General features: G+C 39.2%; 1 protein-coding gene across 49 annotated transcripts in view; it reads left to right on the forward strand.

Annotated features, from left to right (window-relative positions):
• Window positions 1-26,756, forward strand: part of LOC135580042 (uncharacterized) — a 494,152-nt gene that overhangs the window by 225,384 nt on the left and 242,012 nt on the right. For 43 of the 49 annotated variants that reach the window (XM_065071243.1, XM_065071198.1, XM_065071196.1 and 40 more), the window contains 3 exons: window positions 4,222-4,274; window positions 6,854-7,502; window positions 11,816-11,918. The gene's annotated coding sequence lies outside the window, so the exon portion shown is untranslated. The remainder of the gene's footprint in view (window positions 1-4,221; window positions 4,275-6,853; window positions 7,503-11,815; window positions 11,919-26,756) is intronic. The other 6 variants (XM_065071201.1, XM_065071212.1, XM_065071220.1 and 3 more) reach the window with 3 other exon arrangements.

Consider the following 26,756-nt stretch of genomic DNA (forward strand, 5'->3'; position numbering starts at 1 on the left):
GGCAAGTTATGATTAGTTAAGCTCCTTATGAATAGAGAAGGCTTCCCTGAAGGTTGAAACTGGCCTCTAACTTGAGATTTTAAATCATTGTTGAAGTGTTTTGACTGGGCTGCCTTTGTGTACACTAAACAGTTTAAGGTTACTTTTTAATCCAGTGGCGCCTGTTTTATGATGTACACTTGCTGCGGATTGAATGTTGTTCTGTTCCATCACTGCCAGCTGTCTCCTTGGGATCCTCTGGTAACTAAGTTATTTTATCTCAGAGGAATGAATTGTCAATAACAAGCAAATAATAACTTTTCTGCTGAATTCTCAAGATTGAAAAACAAACCCTCTTCTCCTTATACTTCCCCTATCATGTAAAATGTATTGTAAGGGTTACTTGCTCTATTCTTGCACTGTGAGCCTTCAGGAGTTAAAACGTTTATAGCATGAAACAAAGGTAAATGGGGGACACATTGCAGCAGTGTATTCACCATATTCTGTGGATATTTTTTAGCTGAGGGAAGTAAGCCCTGGTTATTACAGCTGTCACAGGGACGTCTGCTATTTCAGTATCAGTGATTGCCTCCTCCACCGCATGACCCTGATCACTACCGTGAGTCTCTGTCCACTATTAAACTGTGAAAGGTCTTGGCCTTCCAGGTGCTGTTTCAAGTCAGAAACAGCAACTTGTCTGTCATACTATCTCTGCTAGCTTAATGCTTAAGGACCCAGCAAAAATGTTTAATGTAGACAGGGTCTCATACAGCAACAAAGCAAAGAACACGTCCATTTTCATGGCTGGTGCAGAACAAGGGCACTGAGTATGCATCGGTTATTAAAAATGAGCAAACTTCGAAGTGCTTTTGTGGTTTACTTTTTTTTTGCATTTCATATCTACTTTTGGGGAACACACTTACTTCTTGAAAACCTTGAGAGGTATCTTGAGATTTCACACGGGAATGGAGCCCTGTAATAGCATGATAATTTTCATTAATCGAAACTGAAAAATTCCACAATATTGTCATTCAAAATTTCAGATCCAAAGCAGATCTTTGCTGAATTTTTGCTTCCCTTCCCACAGCAGGGAAAACCAAGAAAACAAGCGAAAATGGTTCATGGAAATCTAGTTAATAAACCTAAAGCTATAAACCAAACTCCAAAATTGTGTAGTTGAAGTAAATAGAACTGCCCATGATTTGCATTTTTCCCTCCTTAGTAAGTCCCTTACTTGTGCTAAGATTAATTTAAATGTTGCTTAACCTAGGCAACATGAAGGACTGAGACCGTACACTTTTCTATGCAAATAGATAAGGCCTATCAGGCCTACCTGATTTTTAGGAGTAAGGCATTGGAAAAGATTCTGCACTTTAGATACCAAAGCGGGCCCAACCGACTATTGCTCTGTACATTGTACAAGCTTTGAAACAGTGGTTGTTTCTGTTCCCGAATGCTTATCTTTTTTAACCGTGTAAACTGGTATGTAGGGGCTTGACAGCCAAGAACCAGGTTTGTGCATTGAAATTCAGCTGCATTTGGATTGTACCAGAAGGAAAGTAGATGTAATGCTAGAGTAATAAAGAGGTTGGAATAACCAGCTTCTGTAAGTTTTTGAAGTGATTTTACGTTCTTAAATGTAGCTGTACAAAAAAAAATGGATTTTGCTTTGATGAATGTGCTTGTGAGTATCTGAGCTGCAATTCCTCCTCTAATGCAATGGGAAAAGCACTTCTGTGCAGAGAGCTTCTGGTCACCTCCGCTAAGGTAGTGCTGAGATGCTTACTGTGACCTCGTGAGCAGGATCTCTAACAAACACAGCTGCACCATGGTACAGTGGAAAACGTCGTTCTTTGAAATAGAGCTATCCACGCTTTCATACCCCTTGCAGTATATTCCGGATTGCAGTTGCAAATGCCATTTCTTATGGCATGAAAGATATTTTTGTAAGAAGCATCTCTCTGTAATTACATACTACATATATATATATATATATATATATATATATGCATACATAGTGTATATATACATAAAACCAAACGTGTGACGTCCTATCTCATGTTGAGATAAGGCCATCCTTTAAAAAGAAAACCTCACAACATCTTACATAGTTGTAAACTAAAGTGATGAAGTTATATATGTGAAGTTAAAAGGTTAGAAATGCGGTTCTGCTTATCTTAGTGGAAAACCAGATCAGAAATTGTCAGCAGAGTACTTTTAGAAGAATTCCGTCATGTCTCTGAAGATGGAAAACAACAGAGACAAGGATTTAGAGCTAATGTGAAGAGGTAAAGAGAGAAGGGACAATGTGTGTTTCTGGGAGAAAAACTTAAAAACAAATCTTAAAAGTGTCCACTCTGAACATGTTTGACATTAAGTTGAAGCAGGTAGGGCTTTACTGTCTGTTATATGAAGAACTGCAGCACTATTGAGTGAGGGACATAGACCAAGCCAAGTGGATTGGAAAAAAAATCATTCCTCTTCTGTGGAATATCCATAATAGGTGAATGTTCTGCATGCATCTGTGATCCATTTGGTGTCTGCATCTGCACTGCTTTTTATACACAATATTTGCTGTAGTCAGAGATGTCACACAAACAGAACTTTTTGGGGCTAGCAATGGGATTATGTGATTCTACCAATCCTTCCAAATCCTATAATTTAAAGAGGAAAAACCACTGTGTTATTTTTGTTTTCTTTTGAAACAAAAATAGTAGCTAAATTTTGTCAGTCGTTTGTCTGTGGATAAGCACTGGATTTGATGGTGCCATTGGCAGTTCAGGGATGAACAGCTTTGTCATGCTCTCTGGAGGGTAACTGTGCTTGCTCGTTTTCTCTTATGAGATGTGGGTGTGCTGTTGCAAAGCCTTGGTCTTCACTATGCTCATAAGTTTTCTACAGTGATTATGACTAGGGTCCTTAAATGGTACTGTAATTACCATTATTCATAGTAATGGCTTATTAGTAATAATTACAAATAATCTTGATAAACCCCTAAGGAAAAATACTGTAGGTGGAAAGCCACAGATGGAGTCATTATAACAGAGACTCATTGCTGGCACCCATTCTGTAATAAAATAATTAATTCCCAGCTTTTTTCAAGAGTGATGAAGAGATCTCTGGAGAGACTTTTCTCATACCGAACCTCTCGATCTACCTGAAAGGCCCAAAAAGTTAATAGTGGAAGAATGAACAGGCCTCTGCCATGATTCCTGTGAATAAGTCAAGCACCAAATATAACTTACTTACATCCAGTCTTCTGTCTCTCCTTCCCTTTTTCCTCATCTTAATTTTCATGGCATTTTGTGTTTTTATAAGCCTGCGGAGTGTGTGGTAGACAACAAGTATAGTGTTCATAGCTTGGTAGACAACATCTTACCAGAAATTTTTCAGAAGACCTCTTTCTCACAGGATATGTTGCCAAATATGTATTGTTTTTATATTCTTAAATTCACTTTCAAAAATGTGCGCAAAGCTCTGCCGTGTTTATCCGTGGCTTTAAAGAACAACAATCAAAATGAACAGCATTCCATGGTCATTTAGTCTTCAGACCCAGTCAAAAAATCCGTATTCACTTGCGGAAGTGCATCTCTGTGCAGTGGTTTGTCCCATACGTAGAATGTGTCTGCAGCTCTCGGCACCATGGAGGGTGAAGAAATATTTCTCACCGGCTGGGAAGGCTCTGTGCAGATAAAGTAACGTAATCCCGAACGGTGCTCTCAGATTTTTTCAATAAATGTTTTTCGTCACTACAGAGCTTTATATAACAGCAGTAAAGGCAAGAAAGGAAATTAGAAACACAGCTGAGACTGCATCTCATACTTCATAATGGCCTAAAATTCGTACTGTTTATTAAAACTAACACCCCTTGTCAGGGTGTTGATCAAAAATTCTCTGCAGTCTCTTTTCTTTGATCTTTTCATTTTACAAACCACAGATATTTGTTGCCATTTCTTTATTTAGTTTTATGTCTAAACCGTTGAAACTCAAAACTGCTTTCCAGTAATGCTGCATGATAAGGAGTAGTCCTGAATTCATTGAGCCAGCAAACTCATCACTAAACAAATTTGTCCACTCTCAAAGGCAGGAGGACTCTGGTGTCACACTGCTGGAAATGAAAGGTGGCACCAGAAGGGATACTTTCAAAAACCTGTCATGTCTGTGGGCCTCATGCTTCTGCTGCTGTCCAGTTGGAGTATGGGCACAACCTATTCTAATATACACATTTACCTTTTGTTTCAGCAGCTCCCTGACTCCTGCACATGCAAACATCTGAATTTCCTGTTGGCTCAGAGGTGAGATTTATAACATTTATTAAAGTTGCTTTTCACAGTGAGTTTACTGGGCAGAAAGCCTACGAGGGCCTTTTTTTTAAGGGGGTTTAATTGCTTGAATTTACCAGAGGGGTGAATATTATGCTTTCTTTGCAACACCGCTATCCACTAAGATTGCCAGGTGTTGAATTTCCCTAGAGGTTCCCTATTTATTGAAGGAATTCATGAAATATCCATCTATCCAGAGCTGGGGCTCCTAGCATCCCTTTCCCATTCATCGTCTTGATTTTGTTTCCTTCATGGCTGCTTTTGAATTTCATGATTGATCCTGTTCATTTCTGTCCATTCATCTCCATAAGTGTCCTCCCTCCTCCCATTAAAAATGGGCCAGACCTGCCTCAGAAGTGAGAGCACCTGGAAGCCTCTTGCAGGGACGTGGCTGCTGGTGCAGAGATGGTTCGGTGTTGGCAGCACACCGGTGCTCCTCAGCAGGGTTGAAGGAAAGATGAGCAGAGGGCACGAAAGACAGAACAAGTGGAGGGAAGGGTGAAGAGCAAAGGGATATTTTGCAATGTTTAAAATAAAACCCTAAAAATAGCCCTTTAAAATCCATGAATGGACTTCTCAACAGATGGCAGCCCTACTGTCAAGCGAGCCCAAGGCAGGCAGACCATAATTGTTAGCAAATGTATTGTTAAGGGAATTTACTAATTTACTGATGCAGCAGCTGCTTCAGTTGAGGAATAAATTGGAATATTTTGGTGCATTTCCTTTAAAAAGTCATCCGCTTTTAAGTCTACGTATTAAAATGACAAAGTCTTAAATGGGGGTCTCCTTCGCTAAACAAAAGATATGCAAATTACATTTCAAGATTTATATTATGATAAAACCCGAAACACAAAAGAGACATTATCTTGCAAAAACGTAAAAGTACATTGCTTCACGAGTCTATAATGATATAATGTGATGTTGATGTAGTTAAAGATGTCAGAAGGGAGACAATGACCTTAAAAGTTTAAGGCAGACACATTAATATTGATTGATTTTTAAGAGATTGAACAGCAAGAATATATCTATATATAGCTGGGATATTGGATTGTTTGAAAATTTGAGATGAGATACAGAACATTTTGGTCTTGTAATGCTTTAGACCTAATAGCAAGAACATGCTTTAAATGCATCCATTTGTACTACAAGGAACTGGATGATGATTTGCCTTGAATTTAGCAGACTGTAAACCTATTTCTCATAAAAATCAGTGGTGTTTGACAAAGCTGGATGAACATTTCTGGCTTAACCACAAATACAAATACAGGTCTGTCATATGAGATGTCATAAAAGTCCTAATGCAGGAGCTTGTTTTGTTTTGTGTTGCTTGTTTGCGGGGGGGAGGGGTGTTTTTTGTTTGTGTCTTTTGTTTTGTTTTTTCCCTGTTCTATACATATGTAGATCTGTATGTAGTTTTATAACTATTTTGTACACACATACGTACCTATAACATATTGAGCACTGTAAGACCACGGCACCTTCTGGCCTTGATTCAAATAATGTGACTGCACATCTATCGTATCATTTTTTCTCCCTGCTTTTCCCTAAGCTGGGAAAAGGTGGTCAATAACACTTCTTGTTTAAGTAAGTTTATGCTCATCATATATTCGTGCTCATGCCAGCAAAGTCAATGAAATGTACCTCGCCTTGAGGTGGGAGGTGCTAAATATTGTGGTGGGTATTTATTCCGCTAGGGCAGTTCATTTTATAATTTCAGTTTCGTCAAAGTTTCATCTCCTTCACAAATGAGCTTCACTGATAATGGAAAGACTTTCACTGGTCAGAGGAATGGAAATGTTGGGCATGGTTGGCCTTTCATAATTTTAGTGACCAGGTCACAGGTGCCTCAGACACCAGGACTAAGAATTTAACTTGCAAAACTCTGCTGGCAGCAGAGAACAAGTCTGATGTCTATGAGATGGGTCATCTTGCTGAGAAGGGAGCCTGCAGCATTGTACAAGCTGGAGATTTTGAATCATTCAGAATCAGACCTTATGAAACGTGAGGTAGATAAACATAAGTCTAGACCACATTTATAATTTTTTTTTTTAATATCACTTTCCAATGGATCATTAGTCTTTTATCTTCTTCTACCCACATACAAAGTGATAGAAAATCAATATCTGTAGGAGAGAGGACAGTTGGGAACCTGGAGTTCAGTGTTGACTTTTTGCATAATCAAGAATTCTTGTTTTCAAGAAGCAAAGACAAGAAAAATTATCATGTGGCCATTTTACGATCAGATTCAATTTTTAAAATGTGTAACCAGACGCAGAAAAAGATGGATACTTTTTGGCAGAACTATCAAACAGTAAGTTGTCTTGGTGTCATAGCTGCATCTTATAAACATCTCTGTAGTTTCACCAATTGTAAAACCTGCTTTGACCGTCCAGCATAGGAAAAGTGCCCTAACAGCCTGTTTAGAAAGCCAGAGAAAGAACAGTGTCTCCAAAGGGCCTGGCCTGAGTGAGCAACCAGAATCCCAGAAAGTCAAGAAATTCGAAGGCAGTCAGACTTGATTTAATTCTTTTTTACTACAAATCTCATTTCAGAGAATGATTAACGGTGAAAGAGACATAAATGGCAAAGTCTTGATCAAGGGAGCTGCTGTCAGGGCACCATCTACATAAATTAGGAAAAGAATGCTCAGGTTTCTGTGGAAGAAGACTAATGACATTAAGTCAAGATGAAATAGAAAGGAGTAGCATTGCAGGCTGAAAATCATAAAAGACCAGCCTGCCCTGACAAGAGACCCAGAGAAATTTCCTGAACTGAAAAGTAACTGGAAATCCTAAGAATGGCTTTCTGTAAGTGCCAGGTCTTGAAGTTACGCAGAACTGAAGATGACCTAGGCACCAAATTTGCCTTTCGGGACCTGTCAAGACAAGTGAAGGAATGTTCTGGAAGCGTCTGAAACAGCAGCCGTTAGTAGCAGCTCTACACGCTGCGTGTGCTCACTCTACTCAACGGGGATCGGTCCCATCACATAAATCTGAAACAGTCCCATCTGGAGGCAAGCAGACGGGGGTAAAGGGAGAGTGTGGAACCTACAACCAGTAAATGTTTGTGTCATTCCGAGAACCTGTTCACAAGGAGGCAGAAATGGCATTCTCCTGGAAGGAGTGGCGGCCCTAGCTGAAATCATGGGGAAACTTTTCAAGAGAACGGAAAGTTTTTGTATGAAGAGAGATTTTTCAGAAGGTAAGATTTGTCTTTAGGTATACCAAAAAGCATTCTTAAAAAGTAAATTTAAAAAGACAAAACCAGACACTGATACTTCAGTGGTTAAAATGTCCGCCTGGAAATCTAGAGTGTTTAAACCAAAATAAAATGCCCCTTTTGTCTCAGGAAATATTGAATTGTTGTTTAAATATTGACTTAGTCTTCTAAGAAACACCAGTATTCCTAACTATAATAAAAGATCAGATCTTCCATCGGAAGTCTCCTAGCCTCAGCTTTAGATTGTAATACAGAGTAGCATTTCTGCAGCCAAGCACTTAGTGTGATCGGTGCTAAAACTGTGTGAGATTAGCTAATGTACTTTTCTGTGATGTGCAAAGTGAGTGCCAGGACGCAGCATTGTACCTGACTGCAGTAGCATGAAGTTATGTTTGAACAGCGCTCCATTGTAATGCAGGATTTTGAAGGCAGGGACGCAGTCTCTGGAGTGTTGCACATCAGCAAGAAATTATTTTTGAAAGTAGAAAATAAAGAAAGAGTTTGAGCTGATGTTTAGAACAAATAAATGAGAGCAGCAAAACTTTCAGTATTAGTGTTACACCCAGCCATATAACAATAGCTAAATGAAGCATGTATTTAAAATTTTGTGAGAAGCTTTTGTACGTTTTACTTCTGTTTGGCTCAGCGGGTGTGCTGCACTTTAGACTTCAGTCTCCAGGGCTGTCAATCCAACAACTTTCACAAGCGCTATATTCACTTAAAAGCTGAAAGAGAAAAATAGAAGGGGATGATGTTAATAGCATGTAGCACTTACATAGCTTTTTCTTTCCTGAAAGCACAGTGCAAACATGAGGTAATTAACAAGTACTTTGTCTTGGAGATGCAGATGTCTATCTAAACAACCTTTAAACAAAGAAAATACGGACATGTAGGACCAACCTATGCACAGTTGCACATTTGCAAGGTTAAATATTGCGAAGTGGCATCTATGGTATCATTTGTCCCTTAGTGGGTCAATAAGTCCAGCTTGTGGAAAGCAACACGGTGTATTTCTGCACACGGGGGTCCTTCTTCATTGTGTGAAGAACTTACTGTAATAATTTCAGATTTTATTTGTTGAAGTGCCTGCTATAGGAAATCACATGCAAGTTATACAGGGGCATGTGTTGTTTTAGTATGGTCAAAACACGTAGTTAGATTGCACAGACACACCAGTTATTCAAACTGCCAGCAGCTTCTGTAGCAATTCTGCTGTGCCCGCTTCTCTCCATCATCTCCAGCATCTACCCACCTTGTATTGGCTATTCTGAATAGGACCCACAAGGTCTTGTACTCTTGGACAGGTAGATATTTATCTAATTTGCTTGCTTAGAAAGCTCAAAGTCTCACAAGGAGAGAATCAGAAAAGAGAGGTTCAGCTGGCACTGAGAGAAGTGAAATCATTTGGATAAGAAGAAGGGACAGGCCATAAAGATAAAACTGCAAGTCTCGGATAAAACTGCAAGTCTCAGAATTAATATTTCTCTAGAAATGAGGAAGAAGAGTATTGGCGGCTACGGTGTGTTTTCTGTGTGCTTTTTTTTCCAGTTAAAATAAAAGTTCAGTGGTGTTTGCACAGCTGAAAGTAGACTCATAAGTCAATTTGATAATTAAATAGTTCTTTCAAGCCCTTGAACTACCAAGGGCTATCAGTGCAGATCAGCCAGGATGCAGAGCAAAGTCTACTGGGGAATTGGCTGTTTCACTCTCCTCTTCATTCTTAGACCGTTATAACTTTAGGATGGCAAATCTGTCAATTTTGCAATTTCGTCCAGTAATGGAGTTCTGGCAGAAGCTGACGCCTGTGCTGTGTTGTGCTCATGCACAGTTAGGTAACCAGTGCATGCTCCATTTAAGAGAGGCACAGAAACCTTCTCAGAGTTACTGTGTTACAGTCTGACTCTGTGCTGAGCTCAGCTGCTGAGAGCAGAGGAGGTGTGAAAAGGCTTGTTAATAAAAGTCTGTTTAGGTTTCATTACTGTGAGCAGCCAAATCAAGACAATACAGATCTTAGCAACCCCCTGAGAATTTCAGTCCTCCCTGGAAATACTTTCTTTCCTGCACTGGATACCTTTCCCAGTTGAACCTTTATGCAGTGCCAGCAGAGCTCTCCTCTGCTGCCTTTGAAGAACAGAGGGAATGGAGATTTCCAATTGCAGAGAATGGAGCGGGAAAGAGGAAAGGAGCAGGAGGGGTCTTATTTCTTGTACTCAAACACACTGAAGAAAAAGCATCCAGCTCAGCCTTCTGATTCCCCCCCCGCTTTTAGTACGAGAAAGGGCAACTTCTTTGAGTTGCAGGAGGAACAAGGGTGACTGGCGTGGAGGACAGACTAACTGCGACAATTTGGCTGACTGTTGTTGCAGAAGTGACGGAAGCGTTGGGAACGGGCTTAACTAACTGACTGGTCCATGGAGTGGGCAGTTAGAGGTTGGTTATGTTCTACTCATAGTTGAGGTTTGGGGAAGCTATCTCTTGTCAAGCTCTAGAATGGCTTTCGTATTGCATCAAACCCATCTTATTGCCTAGATGTAGAGAAGCCTGCTGCCGAGGCTAACGGGAAGAGATCATGCAAGGAACCACAAAGAACTTAAAAAATATTCATTTCTGCTTCAGAATATCTTTGGCCTCTGAGCATTGAAATAAAACTGAGCATTTCTGAAACAAAGCTGTAGCTATGGAGGTATCTCTGGCTGCATGGCCATTAACCAATTTGAGGGCTTCAGGGGTGTTTTTCAGATCTCTAGGAGAGAAAAATCTTAACCTGTGGCAGACTTGGCATATGGTGTGGACAGGCCTTTTTTTCCACAGAAGATTAAATCTCTCTACTTTCATCACTGTCATGTCCTTTGTTGTGGTCTTTTTAACATTCTGCAAGTTTTAGTAAGATTTTTTTTTAGTAAGTTTTTTTAATGCTTAAGTCTTGATGAAAGCAGGTATATGTCCCCTAACCATAAATGTTTCTCTTCCTCTCTGTATTGGCATAAACAATCACCTGAATGTACTTAATATAAACATGTGTACAGATGTCAAAACTCAGCCAGTAATAAGTGATATGAAATGGTTGCTGGGAAGCTGGGTCAGTCCTGTTCACCATATATTCCACTGTGTTACACTTTCTTTATAAATTCAAAGTAAATTACAAATGTTATTAAAGTCTTATTTCACTTTTTTTTTTCACTTGTCCACTTGTGTTTTCTAAATAAGTCTCAAATTTTACATGGTTAATGACCTAACTTAATCAAACGGAAAATTCTTCAGAGAACATGTTTTAAATAACACATTGCCATACACATATTTTGCATCATTACTGAGTGATAACATAATACAGTTAATGAATACCTTTCTCCCTAGTGTAACTTCTGTGTCATCAGGAGTAGAATTCAGTGCTTTTTGTCTTATGTCATGGGTTTTGGTGTTGTGTTTGATGCTCGCAGTACCTGGCCCCATCAGGAGATCCAGAAGGGTGATATTTCAGCTGTTGCATCACTGCTATCTTTGCTGTAGAGTTACTTAACAAAAACATTTTGTTATATGAAGTGTTTAGTGGTGTAGTCATTGAAGTCAATATGACTTTGACAATTGATTTCAATCAGAAGAGGACTGTGTTGCCTGTGACTGTGTCACCCCAGTAAAAGATGAACACTGTGCCCTTTTAAGTCATGTATTGCACCTATATTTTTAAGAGATCACTTGTAAACAAAGCCCTGGAAAAGGAGGGGAAGAGAGATGTGCTTGTTAGTGCAAAACTTACCTTCTGAATTCTGTTTCTGCTTGCGAGAGAAAAATGCAGAGTGTAAGGCATGTGCTGTATATTAATATTTATTCAAACTGTCTTCTGATCTGTTGCCTTTCTGATGCTACGTGGTGTTCTCCTGCACTATTCCCCAGCATGACGGCTAATGTCCTGCTCTGAAAATTATCCATTAAAATTTTATCAATTTTGTATTTTGGTGAGACAGTATGAGGAAATGCCATTGGAAAATTAGATTCCTCTTTGACATCAGGCGCCCAGTCAGAAATCCAATCCCATGTGTTTCCACTGAGACATTAGGATTTGATATAATTTTGGGCAGAAAACATTTTAAAATGAAACAATTGAATTTTCTAGATGGTCTTGGGGACCACTTAGCTTAAGAGAATACACTTCGAAATCAAAAGCCTTTCAATCATTCTAAATATTATTTGGATGATATTTGCTTTATGTGTAGTAGCAGTTTGAATTTGTATTGAATGTTTGACTGGCTCGTGCTCACATAGATGATGTATGAAATTATTATTTCATATTTTTCTAGTGTTTGCATTGCAAGTGACATCTGGCTGACAGGAACTTGGAGAAATGGGATACGAAGTGAATGCTGCAGTTACCACAGCATCATATTTATCAAGAGGCTTAAGGTTGGTCTGTCTTTGTTTAACATATGAAATTCACAGCAATGAATAAGAAACAGCACTATTTTTTTTAACTGAGCTGCTTACAAAATGAAGATAGATGAAGAAAAAATGTTAATGGTATTCTTTATTCTGTTCACTGAATTAATTTAGGTAGACAATCATGCACACTGGCTGAAAGACAGTTCTCAACTTGTTTGGAAGGGGTTTTTTGCTATTATACCTTTGCATTTTGGTTAATGTTATATAATTTGTACACACAATATAACAGAGATGGGGTAGTCTTCAATGAGCTACTATAGTAGACTGGCACAGTTCGTTTTAAACTTTGAGTGTTTAGCTACACAAGTCTAAGGGTGGGTTTAATTCTAATTGCATTATAACTTTGAAATGTACCTGTTGAAATACTGTCTTCAACCAATCTCTTACCCTAGCACTTTTTCATTAAGCTCTTGGTGTGTCACTTGTGCGATGGTATGTTGTATCTTGATAGAATATAATGCAGGTTTTGAAAAGCATAGTGTTATTTTACAGTTCAAAATGTGGTATGAAAATTTATTATTTTATTTAGAAATATGACTTTAGCTTTTAAAAAAGGTGGTTTTAAAATGCATGCTGTTTGGGAGGAAGCTCTGCTTTAGGATTACAGAACAATGCCAAAAGTGATACCGTGAAGTGTCCAGCTTCTGGCCATGCCCTGGCAGGGGGCAGGAATTGGCTGCATTACTCTGAGTAGAAAGGTCTCTTGGGCACTCTTTGTCACTGTCTCGATACCATTCGCCCTTACAACTTACTAAGACTGTGGACTCCATGTGAAGAAAACCCACCCCTGCAGAGCTCCCTTATTATTTCCCAGCTATCCTGGGAAGGCTGGAACCTAGGGGCTGTCACACTTAGGGATGCAGAGTCCAGAAGAGAATAGCAAGAAGAGGTGGTATGGAGTTGGTGAGGTGGGTAGAACAGACTGGGAGTGGAAAAGTCTGCCTAAGACAGACTAAGTAATCAAAAAATAATTGCATCTGTACTGCTGCCAAGTGATTTTCTGATCTACGAAGTTATCAAGCTGAGAACTTGGACCCTTCCTTTTAAGCAAATAGAAAATCTGGCTTTGTGGTCCAGTTCGCAGGAAGAAATAACTAACAGTGATTTTTCTTTAGGTCTTTTTGCAAAGCCTATTTGGGAAGCTTAACCAAAAAACTCAAAACAAAACAAAACAAAGTGGGGCAAGAAAAACAAAGAAAACACTTAAAAATTGTTGAAAGAGGAAAATTCCATTCCTCTAAGTGAACCTCAAGAGGAACCCGTCTGTTTACTGATGATGTAGGAAATTTGCCTGTCCTCCTTTGTTAGACTTTGGCAGTGTGATTGCCCTCCAGTCTACACTGCTCCCTGCTTTTGCAAATATCTTCAGTCCATACAGAGACTTCTCCGTTTTGTCCATTGCCATACTTGCCTTTCCTAGCAGACATGAACTTTCATTTTTAGTATAGGGAAAAAAAGCCTTTTTTTTTTGTTTTGGTCAGACAATTGAACAAAGAATACTGAGATGCTGATTGCTTTAGACCAGCAAAGAAGAGTATCAAATTAGAACGTTCAGAGCAATATGTATTCTGTAGCAATGACAGGATCAGAACTGATCAGAAAAGCAGAAGAGATGATACTGTAGCACAGTCTCCCATTGAGGCTCGTTTCCTAAGCACTGCGTAGTAGTTCTTTTCAGCAGTTCTTTAACCATGCAGAATAATGTATATGATTCGTTGGAACATGCTTTGCACTTTTAGATGAAGATCACAACGTATTTACCTTGTGTTGGCTTAGGATGTTGTGGCAAAGAACTGCCGTGCAGGAAACACTGGGTACCTTGTCACGTGAGAATATATATAGTGGGTGCTTTTGGATCCTTTCTGAGTGAGTCCTGTTCACTGTTGCTATTCGCACAAGCTCTGGTGGTTTGTGCTAGATAGAGTATTAGATAACATAGTCCACTTTCCTGTTTTCCTGGTTGTCATTTACTCCTTTGAACATAACACCTTTTCTTGGGTTCCTCTAAAGCTTAAGAGACCTAATGTCAAGTCATTCCTAAAACATATTCCTTTGTCTTTCTGCAGTGAATGTCTCCAAACTCTCCTCATCTCTTTCAGTTGAGATGGGCCTGTCCCCATGTCTCAAACTTTCACTCATGTGTCTTTTCTTACTAACAGAATGATTCATACACAAAGATACAAGAGGTATCTTGAACTACTTTTACACAAGTCTGCAAGTGCTACTGCCTCCTGTTGAGCTAAAATCACAAAGTCTTATTTTTTTTCTTTGCTTTCATTCAGCTCTGTGTTGTACTGTGCTACACAATACTTCTGTCTCTACTTTGTGATATATGACACAAAGTTGTTCTAGTTTCTTGGCTAATGTTATTTATGCTCTGTGATAATGGATATTACACTAGTATTTGTCTACTTCTCTGTCTACCTAGCCACACAGTCAGATTTTATCAGTTTCTGGTTAAGATTGCTAGACTGCCTGTATGCCAACACAAACAAAAAGCAAGGCAATAAGTGGTTAAGTCATTCAACACCCCATGTACACTACTCTCACCAGCTCTCTTTCTCAATCTCAACTACCTCACTTCCAATGTCCACAGCCAGCACATTTCCAGCTTCATCCTGATTATATTAGTTTTCTTCTGTTTACTATTCAAGGTGGTATTGATTTGGCCTGCTGCATGATTTTACAATTTCTATGTTGAGTATTTGCACCCCAATCTAAGACATCATTATTAATTAAAAATGTTTAAAAGTGTGTGGACCATGGTTATTTGCCACGTTGCAGATTCCAAGACTGAAGGAAAGCTACCTGGCTGTAGAACTGACAGCAACAAGGCTGAAGATATATGATCTGTGTTTTTCGTATTGAGATATTTTGGTAGAAAGCTTTGGGATAAATTTTTCAAATGTGCTGAAAGACTGGATTTTTCAAAGTGATTTAGGGGCTGAAAAGCCTAATGGACTATTTCAAATATTTTAACCCTTTTATTTCAGACTTCTGTTATTTAATCATTGAAAATCTGTCCCTAAACTTAGATATGATATTCTACATTGTACTTACTGTTTTCTGGCTGGGTTTATTGTTTCAGACCTGTAACTTACCTTTTTTAGCATGATGACAGTAACTATACCGCTAGTCCCATCAGCCAGTGTCTTGCTCCACCTTCAGTTAAGATTTCAGTTTCTCTTTACAAATTTAATGTGGTCATTTATGCTTGGTGTCATCTTGGAATTTCTGTCAAAGCAATGGTTCATCATTTTAAGAGCCGAGGGTCTGGGAAACACTTCATTGCATTTTTCTAATATTGTCCTTTGTGTGTTGAGCAGTGAGGCCGTGCTGCTTCTTAGTAGTTTGCATTTACAGTCTTTTTCACAGAACAAGGGCAGGTCAGACTGCCGCTATTGCTTCTTTGAACCTTCCTCAGCCTGTGGGGAAACTCAGGTCGGTCAAAGGTCTGATCCCTTTGAAAGTCGGATCTTGGCACTTTCTTCTGTGTGGGTGAAGATGAAAGTGACTGAATGACACTCAATATAAACAACCTTCGCTTTTCAAGAGAAGACTAGTAGCACCTACATGTACAGATACGCTGCAGGAACTGAGTTCTCTAGATGATGTTGGTGTCAGTCGAAGTATTGCAAGTGAATTTTGCGGCATTTTTTAGAAGTGATGTGTATATATAATACGAGCCAGAGAAAAAGTATTCACTTTTTATTTAAAGACTAAAATCAGTATTAGCTGTGATAGAATGATGAACTGCCTGGGACATTTCAATACAATAGTAGACACTGAACACAGGGGTTTTTTTGAAGTTTGGTTGGCAGAAGGCATCAGTAAGAGGAAGAAAAGCACATGGACACAAAGCCACGAACCTGAGGTTTTTGCCTCCTCCCTTTTCTTCCCCCTTTTGTTCCCAGTTCTTGCCTCTAGAAGAGTCTACAGATAAACAGCCGTTCTGAGGTGTGGTACTATAGTGACAAAAGCACTCCAAAGAGGGTGGAATGGAAAAGAAACGGGAGATCCCATAGAGCAGCTCATACAATGCTGATACATAAAGTCATATTTTGTAGTTCACACTTTGTGTTCTCACATTCAGAAAAAGTATAATTGAGACCAATTCCCTAACTGACAAGAGTCCATTTAAAACTGATTTACAATTGACAAGAAAACATTTTAAAGAAATCTAGTCCTTTGTTATTAACTTTGTTTTCTCTGCTATGCCAAAGGTAGTACAAAGATGTAGAAAGAGAGGGAAAGATGGAAGAATGTTGCCTGCTTTAATAATTTTTTTCCCTATTGGCAACACACTGGTGTAGTGGAAGATGTTTGTCATCCTAGACGGGAAGAGTTGCAGTTCTTGTCCATGGACATCCTAAACTGGAGAAAATAAGTATGGGAAGACTTCAGAAAGCCATTAATACCCCGCTATTATTGTAAAATGCTGTTATGATGTATCTGAAGGTATTGCTGGTGACTGATTTTGGCCTGATCTGTTTAACATTTTAGTAGGATATTTGCTATATTTGCTTTTTCTCTCCTCTACATTAACTTTGTAAGGTTTGAGTTCTGTGTTCTAATTGTTGCGGGTTTGTTTTTTGGTTTGGGGGCTGGTGTGATTTTGTTTTGGTTTGATTTGGGTTTTTTTTTGTTTTTTTGTTTGATTGGTTGGTTGGTTTTGTTTTGTTTTTTGGATGGTTTTGGTCCGTATTAATCCAATTAGACTTTATTGATTGAATTTTGGCTAGAATAAACCCACCCTGCCTACTCTGCGTGTGATCACATGGCACTTAAACCACAAAACCATCATGTGGAAAGCTGCCATAGTGATGGTAATAGCTGTGAATTCCAGTAATACTTTTAGGGATGGAGAAAGTCTTGACTGTATGATCCTTCCAGTATATCTGTAGGTGTCTGGTCCTTATGTGTGGACTAATCCTTTTCCAAGTCTTCTGTACACATAAAATCTGACTCAAAGCCCATCAATCTGAACAACCCTTCAGTAACAGCTATTTTGAAATCTGAAATCCTTTAGAAACACTGTCTTACCATCCAAGAAGTTGACTTTGGCTCAGTAGAGACACTGACATCTCAGAAACACAGAGATCCCATTTCATACCTAAAATAAAATGGGATTTAGATTGTTAAACCCTAACAATAGCTGTGTGGTTGGAGACTGCTAAATGCCTGTCTGCTTTCCTTCTGACAAACAACTCTGTCTTTCTACCAGCAATCATTTAAAATATCTTTTCAAAGTAATCTTTCTTTGATCAGCAGACTACAGTGTTTTATAAGTTTGTAGGTTTTGTTTCCTTCATCGGTGAATACTTCCACCAAATTGCATTTAATACCCATTAACTTGGATTTTTTAAAAGATCAAATGGCCTCCATATCTCATTTTGCTGTTCCTCATAATTTGTTATTTCTTCCCATTTGATACTTAGAACTTGATTTCTATGTCATCCCATCTAAAACCAGGATCCCGACATACGGTCTGTCTCATAAAATCATGAGCTTCCTGGGAGTGACTGCTCTGCCCCACTTTTCTTGAAGGAGGCCTTTCTATTGGATTTCTACTGTCCATGTGGTTCTTTCTAGGTACTCAAATCTCTCATTATTTACTTCGGGCATCTCCACGTTTTCAGAGCTGCTCTGAAGATATGATGCATTGTTTTTTTCAACTAGTTGAGCTTTTACATTCAGATCTCTTAGTGCATTCTTACACTCTTCCACCTCCTCTTCATTTGGGCTGTCTTCATTCTTTGTCAGAGGTCAATGTTGATGTTGAAATTTCAAAACATTGAGGATAAGTAACACAAACCACACTTCTGCTACTTTTTTCAAAGCCCTCTCTATTTGCCTGCCCAATAGAACTACTAAGGAACTTCTAGCATACCGTTTTTTCTTGCCTTCTTCCAAATACACTCATTTTAGGCCTGGGTATGAGTGTGGATATGTCTCTAGGGTGGCCATGCTGTAAAAATTGCCTCAAAACAGGACATTCATTTGTAAACAAAGCTGAGTTTCTGAATTCTAATTGCTGCCTATTGCATTTGAGAAGTAATGAAGTTTCTGCCTGGACTGGAGGCACTGACCTAGAAAGACAAACAGGGAGCACATGGTTGGTGCTTGTGAATTCCTGTTTGTGGTTTGCTTTGATAATTTTGGCTTTCATATAGAAGTAGTCACTTGTAGACAACCGGCAATTACTTTTGAGGCTGTGGGTATAATCCATTACTATCCTCTAATTTAATACAACCATCCAAATCAAACATTCCTCTGTTTTTAAAAAAAGCCTGCAGGTAATGGAATCTTCAGAACATTCATATGTGTAGTGTTACAGTAGAAAAGTCTGAATTCTGTACTCAAAGACCTGGTAAAGTCCCAAGCTCATATTAATGCCACTTCAAGCTTCTAAGGGAATATTTTTGACTGTTTGCCATTGGCCCTGTTGCTTATGTAAAAGCAAGGCACTAAACTGATGCCCACTTGCTTTTAATACATCTTTTTAGGGGAGGTCAAAACTTGGGCCAAAGAAAATGGGGGACCCGCCCCAGTGTCTGTGCTAATGACATTAGCAGATGTGTCTAGAGAACAGAAAACTACCTCCTACAAATATCCAACCTGTCTAGTTTACTGTGGAAAATGGTGGTGCTGGTGGGAAGACATTCTTTGTGGGCAAGTATTTCTGATTAATCTGATATATGCTAAATGTTGAGTTTCCCAAATGAGGAAACAGCTCCTTTCATTTCTTATTTGCAAGATTTTATGCCGTGAGACCTGGCAAATGTTGAGTATGGATTTATTGTGTTATATCAAAAAAATCTGACCGTATTTCAATGAAAATGTACAACATTGTTGTTTCATTGATCCATATTAACAGAATGTAAGAAATCTCATCAGGAAATTACTTTACAGCTGCCAAATAGATACAAGGGGATCTTCAAATCTGTCTTTCTCATCTGCATGTCAGAGTCCTGTAAAGCCAGCCTGTATGGTCCCTTTCGCTGTGATCACTCTCATCCAGACAGATTAGTTTACTTAGCCTGTCTAAAAACATTGGCTCCTTTTGGTACTGCTGCATCATATTTCTGAATAATAAGATCATATTGGTATAAGAAGAAGCAATATGGAGAATATCACTTCTGTATTTTTCCAGTCTTAATATTCTCCCACAATGACAAGAATAAATCACTAATAAATATAAATTTGATAACCTTCAGAAAACCTTTTGCGGAACAGTCTTGATTTCTGATTTGTGCTAGTTTAAGTCATTCCATTTGCATACAAAAATAATCTCTCTTTTTCCCATCTGTTATATTATTGATTTAAACCTTTCAGGTAGTTATCTGCAGTGGTGCACACAAACATTCATAGTTTAATATTGTCATTTGGAGCTGATTTCCTATAGCCTTTTGATCATAAACCATGAAAAATCTAGGATACTTTTCATCTTCTTTTAAAAGTTTATTACAAACTTTGGAAACCAATTTTAAGTGGGTTTTACAATAATGGATGCCTTTACATTCTTTTTTGATGCTCCATACTTTTGTGACACTTGATAAATATCACTCTATAGACCAATAAATAGCAATTTTGAACTAGCTTAGACCGTGTTTGCTTTGTTTGGATAACTGAGTGTGTGTAATCATGCACACAGACATTCAGAGTCATAGCCTGCCGACTCAGATGACAATAACTGAAAACGATTCTTCCTCAAGGCTGGTTGTATCTTCCCGCAAGGGAAATCAGTAGGTAGTTTTAGCATACTCTTCCTGGTTGGCAAATGCCATCACAGATGATGTTACCTGGGACCCTTCATGGTATCTGCAGCAAGTGAACCAAATATTGACCTGCAGTCTTTGGGGTGGCCTTCAGAAGACAACGATGCAATGGCAACAGACTGAGAGTGTCACCTGTGCTTTAAAATATCTACTAAGTCATCTCACTGCAAGGGTTAGTTTGAATTAGTATGTATTAGGTCCTTCACCAAAACTTGCCTACTTTCTGCAGATGGAACTCAAATTATGCACAAAACTGGAGTTACAACTCAAGCCAATACAGCAAAGACACAGCCCAGTGTGAGTTTGTCTCTAGTAAAAGGCAAATGCTCTGAAAAACACACTACCTGGCAATGATCAATATGAGACAACCAAGTCAACACAGCTGAAGTCCAGCTTGCTTCTCTGTTCATCTGTGAAAATTGCCTCTTTCTATCTGTTGGTGAATAGAACAGCAGTTTTGCTCTTAAATACAGTACAGGACAATGGAACGCCTCAGATTCCTTGTCTAGATATGCAATCTCAGTTCTGAGCAGCCTCTTAACAAATAGTTCTGAACCATTATTTCCAAAGGTAGACAACAATTTGGAAGGAGTAAAGAGAACACTAACAGAAATTACTAAGAGGTTGGAATTATGAATGTTCTATCTGAGGAAAGAGTAAAAGAAATATAAATAGGTTGGTTGGCTGGCTGACATTCTGGCTGACTATCTGGAGAAGCTTCATGGTAGAGACATCTGTTAGACTGTAGACATGACTTTCAATAAACAGGGAAACTGGCTTCTTAAAACTGTTATCTATAGATTTGGACCAGCTCTGGTCCCAGATTACACCACAAAAAGAAAGTACTCAGGTGGCTTAAAACCAGAGAGATCATCAGGAGCTGAGACTTCATTCTACTACACTGATGAACTGACGAGGTCCTGTGGTTGCATCTGCCCTAAATCCTTGCCTTTCCAGTTGGTACTTCTAGTGAGAATGTCATACCTCTGCGATGGAGAAAAAGGCAGAGGACTTTATTTCATTGTAGTAGTGTCATCAACAGATGAGGAACTTCAGAAGAAAGTTTCTAAAAGGCTAGCGTTTGACGGACTAAACCCTTTAAATGACACGGGAGGTTCTTTAGCTTAGGAACACAATTGAACAGCCCATTATTAAGGGACTTTGGATTACTGATGCCACACAGAGCTGACAGCATTTTCTCTGCTTTTTATTCCTTCAGAGGGGGAAGACTGTTTCTTGGTCAGAAACTCTTGAGTGTTTTAGTAGCAAGGGAAACTGAGGCTTGAAATTATAACACAAGTTTCTCTATGCTGTAGCAAGTCAGGGCAGGGGCTTAGATTTGAAGGGGGAACAGCTACACTTGATGCTGGAGGGTAAGAATACTTTACACTTTCCCTTTGGGAATGGTGGAAGCCCTATTAAAATGACTCATTTTAAATTTAAACTGAATGAAGCACTTCAGAATTTACTATGGGGAACAATCCAGCATTGGCAAGAGAATGAACGTAATGACCTAATACTGTAAAGATTGTCTATCTCTGTTTCCTGTAGGTCTATGAAATGTCTGACTTCTGCAGGATTTTATTCCAATGTGACCACCAAGAAAACAGAATGAGGAAAGTGTTCGTATTCTTGGTGTGGGTGTAACGTTCCGACGTTTCTTTATGCCAGGCCTAATCGAAATGATCTGAAATCCTTGAGCACAAAGCGTTCAGGTTTAGCTGGGGCAGGTTGCAAAGTGCTGAGCCCTGCTAAACATCCTCATAGCTGCAAAAGACACAGGGTTCTTAAGCTTTTATTTGAATAGGCTGTAGCTATTATTAAAATAACCTTCAAGTGTTGACTCAAAATCCCTTCACATTTTGCTAAAGTTGTCCTCAAATTTCTGTCATTCTCACTAATATGTTTCATTTTCCATCCCACATGCTGTACTTAACGTTTTGAGAATTTCTCCCTCTTCTACCTGCTGTATATTTAAAAAAAAACATTGATGCCATTTTTCTAAAACAAATAACTAAAGTGAAATTTTCCCTTTCTCTGTTCTTATTAAAAAGTACATTGCATTTAAAGCTGCCTCTTGTCTATTGTTGTTTAAATGACAAGTCCAGATCAGGTGCTTTAAAAGTTTGCAGTTTCAGATGGAAATGTCTTTAACTATTTATAATCGTATTTGTTTAAATTGTCTCCACATGTAGAAACAAGGTAAGTGAGGCACAGAAAAGAGTGTCTTGATAAAAAAGTCGGTGTTTTTGTGAAAGGACATATTATTGTCAAGGACTGAGAAAGTATCTTTTTTTTTCCTTCAGCATATGAAATATTTACTTGTTAAGCAGTATCAGAAATACCCATTTTCCATAGTGCTGTACCAGCCCAACCCATCAATGTACTGGTTAATTAAGTGTGACCTAAACCAACTTGACTTGAGCTCTGCATTAAATACACAAAACCCATTTGAGCTGACCAGCAGCAGAAGTGGTACTCAGAGAAATTGAAAAGGATTTCTCCCAAATGCTTTCTACTTACTTACAGCACTCAAGTAATGGCTGAAGATTAGCATATGACATGACAGATTACATTAAGTCATGTCTTTCCAGTGCTTTATGACAGCACTATCACATTAGCTTCTTAGCACTGGCACATCGAGGCATGCAAATGTTTTCAGACCCTCTTATTCAAATCTACAAGCTGACATGGCAGCCTTGATATGATTATTAGTCATTTGAGAGACTTTAATTCACGTCATCAGATAACAGGTTCTGCTAAAAGGTTAGAGAAACTGTCTGCTTTTAATGAAGCCCTCAAAAAAGGCCCTCAAAAACCTCCCTGCTCACAGAGAGCCTGATTTGACTTTATTGACAAGATCCCCCTAAGAATGAATTTGAGTTGAATAAGTAAGCAGGCATCTAGAGTGAAAAACACTGACTCCGTTTACAAATCAGACCAAACTGGGCTGAAGTCCTATCTTTTTACCTCCCATTTTCTCTTTCTGGTTTTATCCTGGCTTTAAAGCCAAGGTGCTCTGTCTGGACAATGTTTTCAGCATATGATATCGAATGAGGAAAGGCGGGCCAAGGACTGGTCTGATACCTTAGTGGCAGACTTTCGTTGTTATCCTGAGTGGGGGGCCGCTGCAGCTTGCCACAAAGGGTTTAACTGATGGTATCTTGTCACAAAGAGCTGTGCAGCACAGTTACAAATTCTGTTTGCGCTCTTTTAGCCTGCATCTATTAACAGACTTCATATTCAGATATTATTTTCTGTTAAATCATGGTGAATCGGCATTCCAATGGCAATATGTTGTAAATTAGTCACCCCCAGGTCAGCGGTTGGCACAGGCTTTGGGCTGGTTCAGATGAAGGAGGAATGAGGAAGGGGAGAGGTGAGTCTCTCCCTGGGCAATCAGAAATGGAAGGAGGCCTTTACTGTTGAAAAGGATACTTACTGAGCAGTGGTTTCTCTTTGGAGAAGGCATGGGAAGATGGTGCTGATCCCAGCCAGCATTGCCCTCAGGCCAAAGATACGTGTCGCTAAATTGCAGAGAAATTTATCTGAGTTCTTAAAATCCTCTTGGCATCAGTATCACAGTGGCCTCTGCATCAGCAGAGCCTGTGTCATTGTAGTATTGCCCAGACTGGGCCAGACTTCCAGAATGGTACTGGTGTGTCTATACCTGGAGCTCGTTGCAGGCTTTTGTCACCTGACCCCTTACCCTTGCCTAAGGAGGAAACTGGAGCTTGCTTGTAGACTTGGTGAAGCACTTTGCTTATACTTCAGACTTTCTCTAACGCCTTGCTATGTTTGCCTCTCAGCAATATGCAAACTTGGAAAGTGATAGAGAAATGTGCTTTGGTTCACAGATACAATGTATTTAGGCTAATTGTTGCAGTTAACTTTAATTTTTGCCCCAGTTCTTTCAAAAGCCAATTCAAGAGTTCCTAGTAGAGGATGTATACTTTGTTTTTTAGGACATGCATAGTCTGAGTTTGAGACAAGGGACTGACTGCAGCCAGTTGACCTCGGTGTAAAAACACTGGTTTGTATCACCTTTCATGTTGCCTCTCAATGTCACCTCTACAGCACACATGCTCCAGTGACTCTGTTTTTGTTCCTTCTGAATATAAATGTGCCAGGTGCAAAACAGCTATGTCCTCTATGCTATCTCGCTAAATCCTTCCATCTTAATTTGCCTTTGCTTTGGTTTCAGTGGCCCTCTCAGATCCCATCAACTTACTCTGCTGCCTTTTCCATGTCTTCCAGCTCTTTTTATCTGAGAAAAATCAACTGCTGTAAATACTACCAATCTAATCTGGCTGCACTTCTTCCCATTTCCTAGGCGCAAATTGACAGAATAAGCAACAAGGCAGTGGAGCACCACCTCCTTTGTTATTGCTCCCACTCTCTTTCTCAAGAGCTTTTTCTGTCCTTAACCACAGCTCCTCATCAGCCGACTCTTCTTCTGTGCTTGGCCATCATGGACCAACCTGCTTTTGTGTCTGCTTCACTGATTCTCAGTCAATTGTCACATCTATCTTAAAATGCGTCTTTCAGGCTTGCTTGTGGTTGTTAATTTCTGTCTCTCATTTGATTTATGATCAAGTACTTTAATTTATTAATCATACAATGTCTTTGTAACTGTGTTATGTATTTAAACCATTATTTTATACAAGTTTGTGCAGTGTTTTGTGCCACAGTTTGCATGAAGGATACTATACAGTGCAGTTACTGTCCTGTATTCTAACCTAATTTTTTCATGTTTTTCCTCTGAAACAGTAGCAAAAGTCTTCAATTATATTGTGTTATGTGATTGCTTATAAATTAATTTGCAAGACTAAAATGAAATATTGAGTCTTCAGTCTTGTAAACTCTTCCATGTGAGTTCTCCCACTGACCTTGAACAATATTGAAAATATTTAGGCCTGTTCATGGGACACTCTGACAACTGGCAATATAGGCAAGTGACAACAGGGGGGTTTAGAGAGCTCCCAGGTGTGCCACCTAAGCGTTCTACCTGTGGCAAGAATAAAGGAATACAAAATCATAATAAAAGACAAGACATAACTGCAGAAATAGTTTTTCCTCATCGTAGAATAAATGTGTGGGCTCTCTTACCACAGGTTATCCTCAAAGTTGTAAGCCAGATTAGGTAAAACAAACAAACAAACAGAAGGGGTTAATACTCCTATGTATGTATGTATGTATGTGTTACTGAAGATAAAAATATGTAATTGCTGAGAGTCCTCATAGCATAGGGAAAATCACTCCCAAAAGTGGTCCTTATGGGATTTGTCCTTAACTAGCCTTTCTGAAAGCTGCTTCTTTTAAGTCATCTCTCATGTCACCATGGCTGGGTACATGCTATGAAAAGGAAGTTCTATGCAACTTTCTCCTGCAGCTGTGGCCGCAGAAACCTTAAGCAATGTGTTACTGCACTGTGTGGCGCTGGGCGATGGGAACCCAGCTCTGGGATCCGGCACCACCATTGCTCTCCTGGTGGATATGGTGGTGCCAGCACAAGCCTCAAGTCCTCGGTCTGTGCAGTCTGGCACAATCCCAAACCCAAAATGGCTCCGTCCTGCTTTGTGGGCTGACTTCAGTGGCAGAGGGAAATAGCAGGAGCGGGCTTCAAAACCAGAGCTTTAGTTCCAGTTGCTGTCCCTTCAGCTCTAGTCCCAGGAGCGTTTAGCGAAGCTGCTGATCATGTTAGGACATGTCTGACCTGGTCGCATCTCTTCTGTAGAGGTATTCCTGATCCTCATTTTCCTTTTCTGAAACACATCAAGTAGAAGACTGGGATTAGAGAAACACAAATTATTTTGAAAGCCCTGCTGAGTCTCTGAAATTTTGCAGGTAGTTCTGCACTTGCAGTTATTTCCATTTCGTCGTTTAATACAAGCTAGAAAATCCATATTGCTTTCCTCCCCTCTGCCTATTTCTTCTGCAAGGAATACATGTTAATCAATAAAGAATCTGTCCCTGCCTTTTCATTACTTCTAGCCTCCTGCCATACTCAGATTCTCTTATACACAGGTTATGAACAATTCTACTGTCTCAAAATTATTTTAAATGTAATTTAGACTAGAATGCTGGAGAGTGACAAATGCCAGTGAGTTGAGAGGGTTTGTTCACCAGAGGCTGCAATCTCTTGTGACAGGTAACTACAGCTCTAATCTTCATTTGCACTTTCCCAGTCCTGTAACAGATTGCATTTCTCTCACCCGTTTTCTCTCTCAGTGTTATTAATTCTTCACCTTTAAAAAGATTAATACCTTTCAAGAAATGGACTTGTGTGCTGATTCAACTATTCTGAGTGCTAATATATGGAGCCCACAGCACTGAGAACAGCAGTTTGATATCCACCACCTGATGGACCTTGATGTACAGCCACTGTTATCTCAAGTTTTCATGGCTTGTGAGGCTTAACACTTACCGTACTTGTGTACAAAGGTGCTGCTTGTCGGAATGAAGAAATTGCTTTAGGAGTTAAGAGAATTACAGGATAGTTCTAGGTTACTCCTACCTGCTAGTCATGCATTTCAATGTTGAAGGGCTGACCCCAGTATCTGGATTTCTCGTCAACCACAAAGTTTTCAGTGACCTACCTGTGGATCAATAAAAATATAAGGTGTGATAAAAGAGAATGGCTGAGGTAAGTGACAAAAATAGCAGGAATCACCTAGATTTGGCCTGTCCCACAACAAATTATGATGTTGACTTCCTAAGTTATCAGTTCCTTCTCATTGCATTATGCTGTTGCTGATACAGAAATATTTCAATTTGTCTGCCACTGAAGTTTTCTAAGAATGAATTTGGCATTTTATTTTGAAATTATTTAATGATTCTAGAAGTTCAAAAGGTTATGCAATTAAAATTTGAAACAAGCAGTTGCATTTCAGGAAACAGCTTACTACTACAGTGCAGTTCCAGGGATGTTTTAAGGGAATGTAAATAGAGCCTGAAGTAATGCAACTTTTCAACAATTATCTTTTCTCCTTTGGTGTGTTCCACCTGTTCACCATCTTGGACT

This window comes from Columba livia, chromosome 8 (genome assembly GCF_036013475.1).
Source record: "Columba livia isolate bColLiv1 breed racing homer chromosome 8, bColLiv1.pat.W.v2, whole genome shotgun sequence".
Lineage (NCBI taxonomy): Eukaryota > Metazoa > Chordata > Aves > Columbiformes > Columbidae > Columba > Columba livia.